This window comes from Protopterus annectens, chromosome 2.part1, assembly GCF_019279795.1.
Source record: "Protopterus annectens isolate FY-2018-M chromosome 2.part1, PAN1.0, whole genome shotgun sequence".
Taxonomy (NCBI): domain Eukaryota; kingdom Metazoa; phylum Chordata; order Ceratodontiformes; family Protopteridae; genus Protopterus; species Protopterus annectens.
Genome location: NC_056729.1, coordinates 401151440 through 401169381, shown reverse-complemented (window position 1 = coordinate 401169381; position 17942 = coordinate 401151440).

Sequence of the window (17942 nt, the reverse complement as noted above, 5' to 3'; positions counted from 1 at the left end):
CAACACTAAGGGACTCTGGCTAACAAAGTTCACAGATGACTGTAAACTGGGAGCCATTATTGAATCCCCAAATGATGTGGATACTCTACAAAAGGGCCTTACAGAAACAGATAATTGATGCCAGAGCCATGGGCTCAAGCTCAATGCCAAGAAATGTATAGTTATCCCCTTTGAGAAAAAACATGTACCCATGAATTACCACATAGGTGGCAGTAGACTAAACACCGAAAGTGTGATAAGAGACTTAGGTACACAGGTGGACAGTGGTCTCACCTTCGATAACCACATCATCACAACAGTCAGGAAATCCTTTTATGTGGCACACCTCATCACTAAGGGCTTTTCATCCAGAAAAAAAGGAGGTCATTGTCCCACTGTACTCATCCCTCATTAGACCCATTATAGAATACAACGCCCCTTTTGGTATGTACCTCTCAAGACATCTGCAACAACTGAAAAGGCCACAGATAATACCTCACTAAAAGAATCACAGGCCTAAAGCAGATGCCCTATGTTGACCACCTTAAAAAATCTCCAGCTATACTCTGTCACATATCGTCTACTCAGAGGCAATCTCTGCTTAACATACAAGGCCATGTCAAACCCAGAGCTGTTGGACATGCTACACTTAAAGAAATCTCAATCCCTCAGAGCCACATGCTCCAGGGATCTAAACCTTGTCATCACAATAAACAAAACATGCTGGAAGGATAGGTTCTTGACCCAGAGACTCCCCAGACTCTGGAATAGACTACCCATACATGTCAAGCAGAGCACCTCTTTGGCCCTCTTCAAAAGGAACCTTGACGATTGGATGGGAGAAAGGAAATTCACCCCAAAGATCATGTCAGTCATCCTGCTAGACAGGGGTCCAGGGAAGTAAATAGTGTGGGAAGAAATAGCCAGGGAATTGTTATGGCTAGGCTTGTATAGGCCCTAGGGCTGATAGCCTAGTACCAACCTATGAACCTATGAATCTATGAACAAACAAACTCAGTCACAGTTGATGCATTAAATCTGTCAGTCAAACTTTAAATGCTCATATAGCTTTAAACCACTGCCACTGTCCCTGTCAGCATTCTACACATACATTTCAACTGCACTTTGTAGACTGAGCATATGTTTGTGTACCTGAAATATTTTTGAATCATACTTTGTTAGTTTGAGGCCAAAGTGCAGGGGTGACTTTATATCTTGTGTCATTGTTTTATAATGATTTATGTTAAAAATGTACTGTTCAGTATTTAGTTAACTTTATCTTTGCAAAGTGCAATGCTGTAACTGTAGTATATACTGTTATGTAAAGCATATTTCACTGTTATAAGGTTTATATGCAAATCACGTTCCACCATTATAGGTTCATAGGAGATTACAAGGCTAACAGCTTAAGGGCTCTTACAAGCCTAGTGAATATAACCCAATATTACCCAATATAAGGCTGCTGGGGCAAGAGGATGGCATGGATTTGTGCCTGTATATTGAGTAGAGTATCTTACAGATTGCCCCTGTCCATAAGGGACATAAGCACTACTCCAGGTGTAAATTTGCAACTCCCCACCCATTGATCCAAACTGCATTTGAAGAGAGCTGGGGAAGGGCTCTGCTTACAAAGTTAAAACTTCAAAAAAAAAAAGAACCGTGGCAACTGTGCTTAATGGCTACAATCCAGTTTATTATAAAGTGCTTTTCGTCCAGCAAAATTACTTGAACTTCTTCAGATACAACACATGCTGATAATGACATTTAAATAGTAAAACTGTTAAGTCACATGATATTCTAAATTACATATTTAAAGAGAAATGCATCCATTTCTTTTAAAATTCTTTGATTCATAATTAACTAAAAACATTTATAAAATCCTATTGTTTCATATTTTAAATCATCTTTTATATATATATATATATATATATATATATATATATATATATATATATATATAAATAACTATAAAGTGGATTAAAGACTGACCAAGTAAATCATGAATTGATTCCCTTATGCTTTCTTATAAAATATATGAAAACCTTTAACCTATGTATATAGTTTATATTAATTTTTATATACACATAAATAAATACTTTATTACATTCATAGTTGATACTATTATAAAGAATTATTAACATTTATTATAATCAACAAACAGCAGCCAAAATTATTTAATGTCTTATGTATATATACATGTATTCACCTACGTAAACTCTTGACTTTTAATAGAGGCATTATAGAACACATGTCATTTAGACTGGGGGTATTGTATGCGTATAGCCAAAATTGCCAAATTAATTCAAGTCTTTCTAATTCTATCTCAAGTTGTCCCCCTCTCAAGCTTTTTTCCACTTGATCTAAAATCCAAAATTTGAATTCATGATTTGGATAATCTTGAATATGCTTGGCTAATGCATTATCTTGTTTTAGTCTACTTATACTGTATGTATGTTCATATATCCTATCTCTAAGCCTATGTGTTGTCTTACCAACATAAAAACTGGGACAATGTTGACACTTGGCGAGGTAGACTACCATTTTTGAATTACAGTTGTACTTCATATTGCTCATCAATTCTTTGTTGTTGACAAATACCGATGCCCCAACCAAAATGTATCTACAATATGGACAAAAAACACATTGTTGCATACCTCTCCAGTTAGTATCCAGCCTATGTGTACATTCAAACAAGTTTTTCAAATTTTTATCCCTTCTAGTAGTAAATTTCGGTGTAATACCAAGTTTTTCCAGTAATTCTTTCTCTTCCATAAGAATATTCCAATTCTTGCATACAATGTTCCTTATATAATAATAATCTACATTGAATGTTACCACAAAACTGGAAGAGAAAGATGGAAGGTCATTTGTTCTAGTTCTACCCGTAGGTGTCACTACTGGAAATTCATATCCAAGACTATTAGAATTCTCTATTACACCTTCATTTTCAGACATATCTTTACCAAGTATAGGTTTATACATACCATTCGTTCTTTTTCTAGTTACTTAATTTATAATATTATCCAAAAAACTAATTGGGTATGCTATTTTAACAAACATTTGTTTTAATAACTGACATTCATTATAGAAATCCTCCTCTTTTGAAACCATTCTTGCCGCTCTCACTAATTGTCCCTTTATCACCGATTTCTTTTGGTGGTAAGGGTGAGCGCTTGAAAAATGTAAGAATGTATTTGAATAGGAGGGTTTCCTATATATGTTTGACTAATAATACCTCCAAAAATGAAATTTGATTTTCATCGAAATTATATGTGAATTCCAGAAAATCTGTACTTTGATTAAAATAATCAACTAAATGTTGAGCTTGTTCTTTACAGCCATTAAATAATATAAAAATATCATCCAAAAACCGCATAAAGTACGCCATTTGTGATCTAATTTCATCAATATTAAGCACAAAGGAGCATTCCCAGTAGTTCATGTCTAAGTTCACAAAACTAGAGCCACATGGGGACCCCATGGCCACTCCTCTGTTTTGGTGGTAGAAGTTGTTTTTGAAATATATATAGTTATGTGATAACACAATATCTAATAGTTCTTCCACCAAACATATATCTAATAGAAGAGTGACTTTATTCCTAAGATTAAGTGTAACCCATTCAATAACTTGTTCTTGTGGTATTGAAGTGTAAAGGTCCTTTACATCTACTGTCAGTAAGTTATGTTGTTCACTAAACTCTATTTCATTATTTTTTTCTAAAAATGACCTTAATCCACTTTATAGTTTTATATATATGTATATATATATATATATATATATATATATATATATATATATATATATATATATATATATATATAATTAAAATATGACACAATAGGATTTTATAAATGTTTTTAGTTAATTATGAATCAAATCATTTTAAAATAAATGGATGCATTTCTCTTTAAATATGTGATTTAGAATATCATGTGACTTAAGAGTTTTACTATTTAAATGTCATTATCAGTATGTGTTGTATCTGAAGAAGTTCAAGTAATTTTGCTGGACGAAAATAGCTTTATAGTAAATTGGATTGTAGCCATTAAGCACGGTTGCCACGGTTCAATAGGAAGCCTGTTCCAAAAAAGGGGCAATCTCTGAGACACATATTTGTCTTTCCAGCATGTTTTATTTAAGTCACTGACTAAGTTTAGATCCCTAGATCTGGTGACCCTTGTGCTGTTTGACTTGTAGATGTATAGAAGCTCTATCATTGCTAGATATTTCTGGGAGTGGCTTGTAGGTCATGCATAGGTCACCCTGTAATAGTCATGAGGAAACAGCATAAACAGATAGGGCTTTTAGTCTATCCACATAGTTCAAGTTCTTTACATCCTGTATTTTCTTTGTGAGGATCCTGTGAGGTCACTCCAGCTGCTGTAAGTGTCTAGTCAAGTAAAGGTCAAATGGTGCATTGTACTTAATTATTGGTCTAATGAGGACTAAATACAGTGGAACTATAATTTCCCAGGATTTGAGTTCAGTATTTTCTTACCTATGGTAAAAAATGGTAAAATGCCTGTCTTGCTGTCAATAAATGTTTACTGAGTCATTTACAAGGTCCATGGTAACAAGTCCTGCAGTAAGGTCAGATCAGGACTGCTGTATCATTAGAAGTGGGGCAAAATGTGTAAAACCAATTGATCATCAAGCTGGCAATTGATCATTAAGCTGGCTTGTTGGGAAAAAGTGTGTGTGTGTGTGTGTGTGTGTGTGTGTGTGTGTGTGTGTGTGTGTGTGTGCGCGCGCGCCTGGGTGTATTAAACTAGATGAAATGCATTATTGTGTCTATTATTCCTTTCACTTGATATGTCATACATCAAAAGTGTACATAGCTAAATATGGCTATTTGTTGTGGCACTGAACGTGGTCTATGGATGAAAGTCTGACCTCTTTATGTAGTTTGAGAACATTTATATGTTTGTGTGTGTATGTGCTATGTGTGTGCCCTGTATTTGTGTTTGCCTGTAGGTGTTGCTTACTAGTTCACATCTCTGATAGCAGCAAGTTCAAATACATTACAGGTGCCAGTTTTTGTTAATTTATCATAATAGCACAGTAGATATTTGAAGTGTGCACAATCAAAAAGTAGTTATTTTTGCTGGGGGACACAGTTAGTTGGTTGATGAAAGTGACTGACTCCTGCTGTCATTTGATCACAGTTAAACAGTCATTGGTATGGCTTGGCAGGCTAGTGTGTGTCTGTCTTTCTGAGTGAGAAAAAACTGAAATGCATCACTGTGGCCATTATTTTAACTAGCCATAGTCAAACATTTGAGATGTGCACAATTATTAAGCAGAGTATGACTGGTAGGTACATGGCAGTTTGCAGATGAGAGTGAATGGCCCCTCAATTAAATTACTTGTAGGATAGCCAGTGATAATAGGGGCATTAAATGGTTGCAAAAGAGCTGTACAATGTTTCTCAGAGGATCTAAAACAGCATGGCTTCTGTGGATCTAGCAGCCACACAGATTCCTTTTAAAAGGTGTTTCCTTCAGCACAGAACTCAGATCTGCAGTAAAATGTATTAATTTCTCCACTTTACATGTTTCATCTCTATAATGCTCATGAGAACCCATGCCTTTTGGGGGCCTACCAGTACTCAAACTCCAGAATTAATTTGTTTATTTCCCAGACAGTTATTAACATGCAGTCTTGCTCAGTTAGGATGTACAGAATGGATGGAGAAAAAGCTGTAGGGTGTATAAACAAGAAAAAAAGACTGGATTGTGTGGAGAATCTGGGATGGGAGCAGATTGGGGGTATAGAGGATGGTACAGGGAGAACAGTGTACAATGGCTGGAGTGCCATTTCCTAGGGCTCTACTTTACCTAAGGCTGGCCCTTGAGATGTGTATGAATATCATATCTGGGTGTTGGACAAACACATACAGAGGCATTATCAATAAATCGTGGTGGGGGTCCAACTTAAGATATTTGTCTCAAGCCTCAAAATTTCTGGCTGAAGTCCCATATGGGCAAAGGACTTTGTTGAACATAATATATCATCTGCTTCTGAAAATGAACACTATAAATATTTATTTCTATATTTATTTTTGGTGTTATTGTAAACATAATGCATATGAGAACTATATTGCTAAATAACTTGATATAGCATTGTGTAAGCACTAAGGAACAGACAACAGAAAACAATATCTATCCCACTACTACTTTTTAAAGATCTATAATATAAATATAAACATATATTTATTCCAATAATGCAACTAGATATGGGGATGAAATAAAAATATTTATCTGAGGTGGAGGGTACATGACATGTTTTTATTACCATTCTATCTGCATCATCAGCAATTTATGTATACTTTTACCCATCTGCTAATGCCCTCTATCTGAGCTATACATTCTCCATATTTAAGCTAAATATAAAATTGAAGCTTCACACCTTGCAGACATGGCATTCTTGCAATGTGTACATCATACACACACACACACACTCACACACACACACACACACACACACACACACACACACACACACACACACACACACGCACACACGCACACACGCACACACACAGACACACGCACACACACGCACACACGCGCACACACACGCACACACATGCATACACTCAAAACAAATTAGCCCATAAAATGGTGAAATTATACACACACACACACACACACACACACACACACACACACACACACACACACACACACACACACACACACACACACACACACACACACACACACACACACACACACACACACACACACACACACGCACACATGCATACACTCAAAACAAATTAGCCCATAAAATGGTCAAATTATACACAAAAGACACTGTCCAAGATTCATAGAGATATTGCCCCAGGTGGTAACCATATGAAATGTCAGGAACCTCTAGAGCGAGTCCTGAAACATGGGGATTGAATAGCTGAAAAATTGTACTTCTATATACTAAGCCTGAGATGTAATTTGTCAGAATATTTCCTTTTATCCAAGGTATGGCAATCTCAGAACTGGTGTATATATAAGTTCAGGGAGTGTGGGGGACTTGACCCACTCCCCCCGCAAAAAGTAGTTTTAAGGAGAACAGCGATTTATGAGATGTGTACTCCTCCTGTGTTTACGGTCTTTTTTTTTTGGCTTTTTTTTACAGGTTACATGTTTGCTTCAGAGACATAGGTGCCAAACAAGGGATGAATTTCCAATTTCCCATCTAATTGTTCAAGTTGCATTTGAATTGGATAGCAAGAAGAGTAACATACTGTAGGAGCACAAAAGGGGAAAGTAGGACAAACATTTTTGTTGGGTGAAGTCCCCCATTTTGCATATAGAGCGAGGAAAGATAAGAGCAGAGAGGTCAAAGTCATGAAGGAGAAGAAAAGTAGGGGGGGGTAAAACAGGGGGCCAAGCAATCATGGAAGTAACAAGACAGACAAATGGGACAGATGTACATACACTAGGAAGGAGAGACATGGGATACATGTAAACTGATGGCAGATAAATGATTGGGGATAGTGTGGGATACATGCAGAATGCCAACTTCTACCCAGGACAGAAGGATATTACCAGGGCACAGCAGATCAAGGTACTAGATCAAGGTGACCAGTGGCATGGGACACACTTATCTTTGCTGGCCCTATGTTATGGGGTCAGCTGGTTCAGAGAGTCCAAAATATGCTGCAGGAAGAGTTGATATGTGGCAACTCAATGCATCATTTCCAAGTTACCTGCACTGTGTATCACCATCTTCAGCTTCAGATGAGCCAGGGCAGATGATTGGGATGGGCTACCTACCACAACCTTCCAGAAAGACATTTATACCACCAACACCCACCTCAGCTGGGGCAGTGGTGGGTCATGTCTGATACTCCTGGGGCTCTAAAGTGACATTGTGATCCACAGAAGTGAGACAGAAAGGGAAAGATGTCATTAGTGAAGATGACTATTGTCTGGAATAGGCTCCCACTAGAAATCAGGACCCTTACACATCCTAAACAATTTAAGACAGCCACCAAAGAGCACTTTAAAAGTCACTGGTCCTGCCACTGCACTCTCCCTACTTAACATCCCCTACTTCTCATACCTTAATCTACTTTCTGCCCTTAACTCTCTCTTCTCACTAGCTCTCTCTAATCTTCCTTGAATACTCTTTCTACTGTCTTCTAAAATCTATTAAGCAAATTATCTCAGAAAAAATTCTATTCTAGTTGTCTTGCCTACATGCAACTACATCATAATAAAACTGGGCTTTTTTAACCACTTACCCCAAAAACTATACTCATCTTAATGACATTTTTTTTATACATCTTGAAATAGTTATGCTATACTCCTGATTATTGACACTGTATAACATTGTATTGCTACTTAATGCCTTGTAATAATCCTGTAACATTGCTGTTTAATGCTTATTTATAATGAAAAATTGTATAATATGTTTTTTCTCCCTGGGCCTCCGCCGAAAAAGGGCTCTTCAGCTCAGTCGGACAATCCCGGTCAACAAATGTAAAATAAATAAAAAAATAAAATGAGTCTCAGTTGGTACATAAGGTAGAGCAGGTGACAGACTAGGAGTCCACTAAATTTGTTGCACCATAAGTCGGCGCTGTCTCTTGTGGCAGCCTGCTGCATTCTCCTCTCATACTACCTGTGCTGAAAAACGCAGGTGACATAAAAGCGATGACAGTCAGGTATGAAGGAGGCACAGGCAACACAGCAAAGCTACAGCTACATATGTGCATGCATGCAAGCAAGAAGAAACATATGATAGCGACCAGAGAGATGTTACACTAACTTATATAAATACAGTAAAGCAGGGCATAATGTCTACAGGCTGAGGGAAAAGAAGGTACACTGTCACATGTATGTGCAATAAAGCCGAAGCATGAAATGGTGGATACGGTCACATACACAATCTTTCCCATATACCTTGCCCCACAAAACATCACAGAAGCATGCCACAAAACACAGAAAATAATTCAAATTGCAGTATGAAATGCAGTACAAATTCCTGACACGTACAGCCCAGTATGATTGACTGCAACTTGTACTCACACTTATAAATGATAGAGCTAATGTATCCATTTGCCTCCTTGATAAGTGTAGGGTAATACTACTGCAATAAAGGTACAAATACTGATCTAATCTATGCTGGCCTGTCACATCTGCCTGTTGATATAGAATATTTACACAGTCTATATCTGCAGGCAGATGTGTCTGTCATCATCATAATCAGTGATGGGACATCAATCCAAAACAACGGAACTGTTACTTCCCTTCACCCTACCCTACTGATATGGTATGGATATCTTCCACAGAGACAGCTGTTTTGGATGCCCATATACACAATGTCTGCCCAACATAACCCATTGCAGTGTATGCCCTATGCACCCTTTCTGCATGTGAAACTGCTCATCACCTACACATCCCTGTGGACCTCTGTATGTTTTCTACCCTAAATGTAAACATGCACAGTTTTGCCACATATTCGACTAATTTTGATTACCACTATGGTATGACACTGTCCAAACCATATGTATGGTTTCCATTTCCTTTTATGGCCATGTCCAATCACATCCTGTTGTGCAGTGGAATAACAAACTTCCATTTGACATAACTAGCCCTCTCTATTAAGATATCACTGCCCTGCACCTATGGTCTCTTTGCATTCTAGATTTAGAAATGACCTGCAAAGGAGGAATATGATGGTAGAAATTAGACAAATTCAGCCCTGCAGACAATGATATTCTGGTACAGCCACTTAGGATCCATCATTGGTACTTGAGGGTGAAAGAAATTACACAACTCTGCAACATCAGAAGTGCTTCAACAACATGATATGGCGGGCCTTACTGTATGCATGCAGCATATTGGGTAACAGATCCACAACAGGAGGAGGGTTACCTCTCACTTCAAACCTCATGGATGATGAGTCTTTTCTGGCATACCTGCACAGATTGACTATAGACAGCATTCAGTGATCACTGCACATGTTTCATTTAGGTATATCAACTCAAAGTCAGGAGAAAACAAGCATAAGTATGTGCATTTTGCTTGCCTGCATGTATCCACCTGCTTTTTCCATGCATATCATAGGGCATTAAATGTTTCATGGGCATCTTCTGTGGTTTGTAATGACATGACAGACCACTGATATGGTGACAGGTGTAGAGGCTGGCCAGGGCAACAGGTTAAAGCCAGCACCTGTGCAGGTCTGACGACAATGTCAAAACACACATTAGTTCACAGTCCCAGGGCACATTGAGACTGTTTGTCTCCCTCTAGAGTGGTCCTGCATCTATAGTTCAGTATAACAGTGGTCTTACTCACACTTGCTCTACAGAATGCACAGCACGAAGCCAAATGTTTACTATCAAATGGGCCTCCACTATGACCAAGACCCCCACCACCACCATCACCACCACTCACCCCGGGTCTTTGCCTGTGAACCAGTGCATTGGAATGTATGTTCTTCCCATATGGGCAACCTTGCAGGTGATCTTGGCACCATCACATATTTCAGCTAGCCCCAGTTATGCAGGTGAATCTTGGCATCAATCAACCAATATGCAGGTATACCATCTGCAGCTTTACATGCTCACTTGGATTTGATTGTAGTGGTATATAGCCTGCATGAGGATATGATCTAGCAGTACTAATGCCTGGTGGAGGCAATAGAGTCCAGAGATGATGCATTGTAAGTTTTATGAGGTCTGTGGTGACACATGTGGCCACCATGTCCACCTCAATGCAGAGGATTCCATCAATGTCCTATCCATAAGTACTGGGCAGCATGTCTGCACTGAGAGTTGAAACAAACCTGGCCATATCAGGGTATGCATTCTGCACCCGTGGGAATGGGGTTGACTGTCCTTCCCACCTCATGTTGGAACATCCCAGTGAAAAGGCACTAGGGGTGTGGTACCTCATAAATAATCCACTTTAAGATCATATTCCACCAGAACCACAACATCAGTGCCTGGGAGGGGGCTTGTTGTACTGCTACATCCTTTTATCACAGTGGCAATAGTGAGTAGCACTCCCCCACTGCTCCACAGAGGAAATTTTGTGTGATACCTGACACTGATGTCCCCCCCCCATGACCCTTGCCTCCGCCTCCATTGAATTTTAACCCCTGACCCGCAGGTTGCATAGACAGCCTTCTATCCATGTGTCTGTAGGCACCTGGGTAAATCATGACAGCTGTGACCAACACCAGCTTTCCTCTTGTGTGACATAAGTGGAAATGTGTGTTGCACAGCATGACTCATGTGCTGACCATCCTAGCCTTTAAATAGCACCGCATGCATCATTTGCTCTGCATGAGACCATACTGCCACTGAGTAGTTGTAAAGGCTCATGGAGGAGCACTAGACATTGGTTCTTTGCAAACAGAGCAATACACTAGTAACAAGATGAGATATCTGTTTATAGCAAAATATTAATCAACTTGTGCTATTTCACCAGAATATTAATTTCTATCTCCCATGTAGACTGTGTAAGGTGAACCTCCAAATTTCACTTTTTTCAATATGAGTTACATACAGATTAGTACACATTGATGGAATGGCCTTTTAAGGAGATTAAGTAAGTTTGCTGACACAACCTTCATGCACATTTATCATATAGCAAAAATCCAAACTTGAAACTCAGCAAGCATTACATTTTCCATTCCCTGATGTTGAGTTTCCTTGATATAGCTAGCTGTGTTTATAATTGATTATGAGGTGTAGGACTAGGAAGTTACTGAAGAATTAAACAAAACCAACTGCTTAGACAGGTAAAGGCAGAAAAAGGAGCTCATGAAGCAAAGCGAAAATAGCAGCCGATGCTGTGAGATCATAGGTAGTGTCTCCATAACAGCAGGCAAGTAATTAGACACAGAACAGTGACAAAACGGCACAATGCTACAACAGGCAACAGAGAGGATACAGACAGTATACACATCAGAAGCCATAAACACGGGTCTATATTGCAAGATCGAAACTTTAGTCAATCGAATAACTAAAGATCGATCTTGTAATATCGAAAGCTAAAAACCTCAAAATGCCGATTTAATGCAGGGAAACACTTCCCTTGGCCATTATTTGGATTATCCCATTTTCTCCAATTTGGACTGATCTCAGAGTTGGTATATTTAGTTAGGGAGGCTGTGGGGGCACAGCCCTCCCCATTGGAGGGGTGTTGGGGGTGAAGCCCCCCACTTGATTCGGGATTAATAGTTGCTTTTTTCATGCAGCCAAGGGAAGTGTTTCCCTCCGTTAAATCGTCCGTTCAAGGTTCTTAGCTTTCGATATTACAAGATCGATCTTTAGTTAATGAATTAACTAAAGTTTTGATCTTGTAATATAGACCCACAAATACAACATCAACAGTAAAGGAATGAAGTGTGCGTCCACTATTCCACAGCAAAGCCACTTACATTGAATACAATCCAACCATGGATAAATTTATTGTTCGACAAAGCATATGTGTTGAGCTATTGCAGCAGACATATGATATCCTGCATACACAGCTACCAGGTGAAAAAGAACAGCAAACAAAATAAAAGTAGTATAGGAAGAGAGTCAAGACAAGCTCAGAGCAACTGAGGATTATCTCAGCTTCAGAGTGTAGTCAATATTTTAACGATATTCATGAAGGCTATACCTGAGGTCCACAGTGTAGGTTAAGCATTCCAGGAGTAGTGGATATGCCTGCCAGTAGACACTGTCTCATGGTATCTACATGATTTCAGCCTCCTGCACAACAAGAATGGATTGCTTCTTCTTTAGCAGGCGTATTACCCAGGCATGCCATGCTTCAACCAACTTCTGTCTCCTCGAAAGACCCTTGGCACATATCTCAGAAATGGACAGAGGTCTGGGGAAGATTGAATAAAGGTGGTGGACATTTGAGGATTATTTTTCTGAAGTTGCATTTTCTACCAAGGATGAATGGTCCCCCTACCTACTCCAGCAATGGGGTTTCTGATTTGGGAAATAGTAGTCTTAGTTCAGACAGAGCTTCCAGAATTGCTAGTTGATTAAAGAAAGTAAAGGCCATTGGACACTTCAAATGTAATGGAATTGTGTCCTAGAACATACAATGGTGCAAAGCCATGTCAGTGCAATATATGACAGGTACACAGGGGAAAATGGAATAGAAAATATTACTTTTAATTTCTGTGGCCTTGGAGCCAGTCACCAGATGGGAAGATGCAGCCATGAGGTTGTTCCTCTCCAGTAGGTCAAGGAGTGGGGGCAGTTATTTGTCACACTATGTTTTTTTACTCATTAGCACATATATGAGGGGTGCACACTTCCTACTACCATTTGCATTTACCATAGCATGAATGGTATAAAGCTGGTGCATGACACATCCCTTTGTTATGAAAGCCTCAGTCATAAGCCACTATATAGCCACACTCAAATTAGCTAGATTAGCAATATTATTCAACAATAAAATGTCAAAGTTGCACTGCTTATCACAGTTATAACTGGCCAGAAAATTACTTGACAAGATGGCACACAGCTATGGATCAAACCGCTGTAGGTCTGCCATAGTTCACTTCCATGCAGGTGTCTTCTCCCTGCACAGATCTATTGTATGAGTGACTGCCATCTTGGAAGGATTTTATCATCTCTGGCCCCACTTACCATCCACTCCTAGATCATTGAAGAGGTAGATCCTTGCTGCCTGTTTCTCTGTTCTGTACATCTGCTAGAAGGCTGTACATCATAGCTTCTTCCATGTCTGGTAAATGAAGGTGCTGTAGATTTCAGCAGCACCTCCACTTCAGCCCTTGTGAATTCTGCTTCATGGTCCCCGACTGCTCTCACTGCATTTCAGTTTGCATGCCTAATTGGACCTCTTCTTTACAGCCTTGTCTCAATTGTAAATGTATCCATTTATAACAAGACGTTTCTTTTTGTGTTGACTTTCTAAACAGCTGAAGGCATGTCCCAGGATGCCTGTTGACAGCATGCATTCTGTACTGCCTGCAGCATTGGTAGATGCATGGGCAACTACCTCTGTGCTTTTGGCTATGGTATCTATCATTATGGATAATCCATAGGAGTGTTGTATTGAGGGTACTCATAGCATGTTGCTGGATAATATACTAGAGTTGTGTCCCATTGGCCTGTAGTATGCAGGCTGTGTGGATTCTACTAGAGCTGACTTCATGTAGCACCCCTTCCTTTCAGACAGCTGGTATGTGGTATCAGTACTTCTGATGTATTGTTCTTAGTTTGACATGTGTCTCTGATACTCCTATCATACCCTCAGCCCATAACTCTAACTTTGTCTCTGCTCTAAAGCCTTGCCCCATACCCCTCCTCCATAACTCTAACTCTCCCCCTGCCCTACAGCCTTGCCCCATGCTCCTACCCCATAACTCCAACTCTACCCTGTTATACAGCCTTGCCTCATGCTCCTACCCCATAACTCCAACTCTACCCTGTTATACAGCCTTGCCTCATGCCCCTACACCCATTACTCTAACTCTATCCCTGCCTTACAGCCTTGGCCCATGCCCCTACCCCATAACTCTAACTCTATCCCTTCCCTACACCCTCACCCTATGCCCTTACCCCACTGTGCCTACAGCCTTTCCCCATACCCTTATTCCATAACTCTAACTCTACCCCTGCCATACAGCCTTGCCCCATTACCCTAACCCATAACTCTAACTCTACCCCTGCCCTACAGCCTTGCCCCATTACCCTACCCCATAACTCTAAATCTACCACTGCTCTACAGCTTTGCCCCATGCCCCTACATCATAGCTCTAAATCTACCCCTGCCCTACAGCCTTGTCCCATGCCCCTATCTGTTTCTATTTTCATAATGGTTGTTGTTTGCATTGTTTGCATTCAAGTCTTCAAGATTTAAAACCCTGTTAATTCATTATGTCTGTCTTCATTCCATCTTTTACTGCTTTGTGTTTGCAGAATTTGTTGCCATGAATTTTATGTTTATTTAATCGTCATGTTCTCAATAGATAGAAAGATAGATAGTCAGCTGGACAGAAAGACAGATCATTCTGTTACTTCCATTCGTAAGGGGTGCTACAACCTACCTTTAAGCTTCACACAACTACATTTTTCCTAAGAGGGAGACTGGAGGAGGTAAGAAAGATGGCACCCTCCCTTACAATGGAATCATTGAAAAATCAAAAAAAATAAACCAGCAGTGATAACAGCCCTCAGCAGATTGAAATGATTGTGCTTAGCTAGCTTGGAAATTGCAGCACATCTGTCTCCAGAAAATGTCACAAAATTACAGTGGAAACTGTCAAACTATGTCACCTCCATAACATTCTACCAGCTGTGTAAAAACACTGTTATTATACAATGCGATGTCCGAAAAGCCAATAGACATGCACGCTGATTGGCTAATCCAACCAGCGTGCACATTGTAAATCAAAAGGAAGTAACAGAAGAAGTCCGGCCGCTAATGTATCATGCTGCAGCGACTGCAAACCTTTCAACACAAAAATAAACACAGTAAAGCTAAACACTTCAAAGTTACTACACCTAATCACACAAAAGTCACTAATCCCCCTATTACAGTCCTCATTCCCTCACCTCGAACAGTAATTAAGTAAACTGTCATGCAGCTGCAAATACACTACACACAGTACATAACCACCAATTTACAAAAAAAAATAACACAATAAAAGCAAGCATTCTAATAAAACCATTCACACAGCTATATTCCCTGCAATAGCTACATACAATTAACAACTCCAAAAATCTATACACTAAAAGTAAACACAACACACCCCCTTGCAAAGTCAGAACAGACACACCAGACCTAACTTCCACAACCAGCATATACCTTCTAAAAGCGCATACCACATCACTATCTAGTGACCAATTAGTAAAACTACATTATATTTTAAAAAAGTCAATGTGCATTAAAACTGGACCAGTTTTCTAACATACCTATAACTAATAAAACATAATTACACCTTATACAGTTAAACACTGCTTAATTTTACCTGGCACCACCTAGCCCTTTTGATAACATCCCTTCAAAAACCTGTATGAGCCCTCTAAAACACAAACACTACAAACTCAGGCAGGAAAAAACACCAAAATGAGAGATACAAAAATACATAAAAAAAAAAAAATGAAAGTAAACTTTGAACTAATAAGTGACAGTGAAATAGAAGAAATATTTAAGAACATACCAGATACCACGATTAAACCATCAACAAGCATGGAAGTTCTCCAACCACAAGAACAGGAAGTACTACAGCATAAAATGTCCCATAGAGAAGACAACAGTGTGACAAGCCAGACACTTCAGAAAGGTAAAAAAAACATTAAAAGCCTATTCCACTCAGAAACCTAACAAAAGGCACGCAGAAAAAACTCTTAAAGAAATATCAGGTACAAGAAAACAAACACAGTGGGCTATAAACATATTTCAAACAAACACAGTGGGCTGTAAACATATTTCAAACAAACACAGTGGGCTGTAAACATATTTCAAACAAACACAGTGGGCTGTAAACATATTTCAAACAAACACAGTGGGCTGTAAACATATTTCAAACAAACACAGTGGGCTGTAAACATATTTCAAACAAACACAGTGGGCTGTAAACATATTTCAAACAAACACAGTGGGCTGTAAACATATTTCAAACAAACACAGTGGGCTGTAAACATATTTCAAAACTGGCAAAAACAAAAAAACTACAACATAGACTTTCACACTATCCCACCAGAAAACTTAAACACAATGCTTAGAGAATTCTATGCTACAGTACGAAACAGAAAAGGAGAAGAATATGTAATAAGTGCATTTGTATCCTTACGTGCAGGACTTAACAGATATATAAACAACCCACCATTAAATAGAAAGATTAACATCATAATAGATATACGTCTAACAAATGCAAATGACGTATTTAAATCAGTAATTAAAAATTAGAGAAGACAAGGAAAAGATACAGCAGAACACCACCACCCACTCACAATACAAGAAATAACACAACTGAGAAATAGCCAAGTATTTTCCCCAAACACAGTAGACGTACTCGTAAGAAAAGTCTGGTTTGATATACAGCTACACTTTGCACAACATGGGAATGAAGGAGTATGATACCTCACAGAAGACAGTTTTACAATAAACAAAGATACAGATGGCACAGAATATGTAACAAAAAATTTTAACGAACATACAAAAAAAATACAAAGAACATGATGATGTTACAAAACATTTGCTAAGAGGATTCATGTTCGAAAACCACACAAACCCTTTATGTCCTGTAAAAAGTTTCAAAAAATACTTACAAAAAAGGCCACCTAATATAAAACAACTGTTCCTCCACCCAAAAAAACATCCACAACATGTACTTGACAAAATGGAAACATGGTACACAACACAACCGATGGGAATAAATTATCTTGCAAACATGTTACCACAAATCTGCAAACAAGCAAACCCATCAAAGAGATACACAAACCTATCCTGAAGAGCAGCAATCAGGGATGGAAGCACAACAAATAATGAGTGTGACAGGACATAAAAGTGAAACATCACTACGATCCTATTACCAATCATCAGTAGATGAATTTAAAACATGGGGAAAAATATTATCTGGAACACAAGAAACACCAAAAAATCCAATACATGAAGACAATATCAATAATACAACAGACAACGGACCAAGAAAAAAAAATGAAAGTCCATAACACAGAACATCCATACCTGGAAAATGAATCAGAAAAACCACAAGACAAACACACAAATTATAAACTATGGAGCAATAAACATCTACAACATAGAAACCCAACAAAATAAGTAAGTAAAGTCTAAATGTATACTAAAACCATATACATACATATATATATATATATATATATATATATATATATATATATATATATATATATATATATATGTAGAGAGAGAGAGAGATAGGGTGCAATATATAAACATAAAAGTAACTATAAACACAATTTCTCATTACAGGTACTACACTA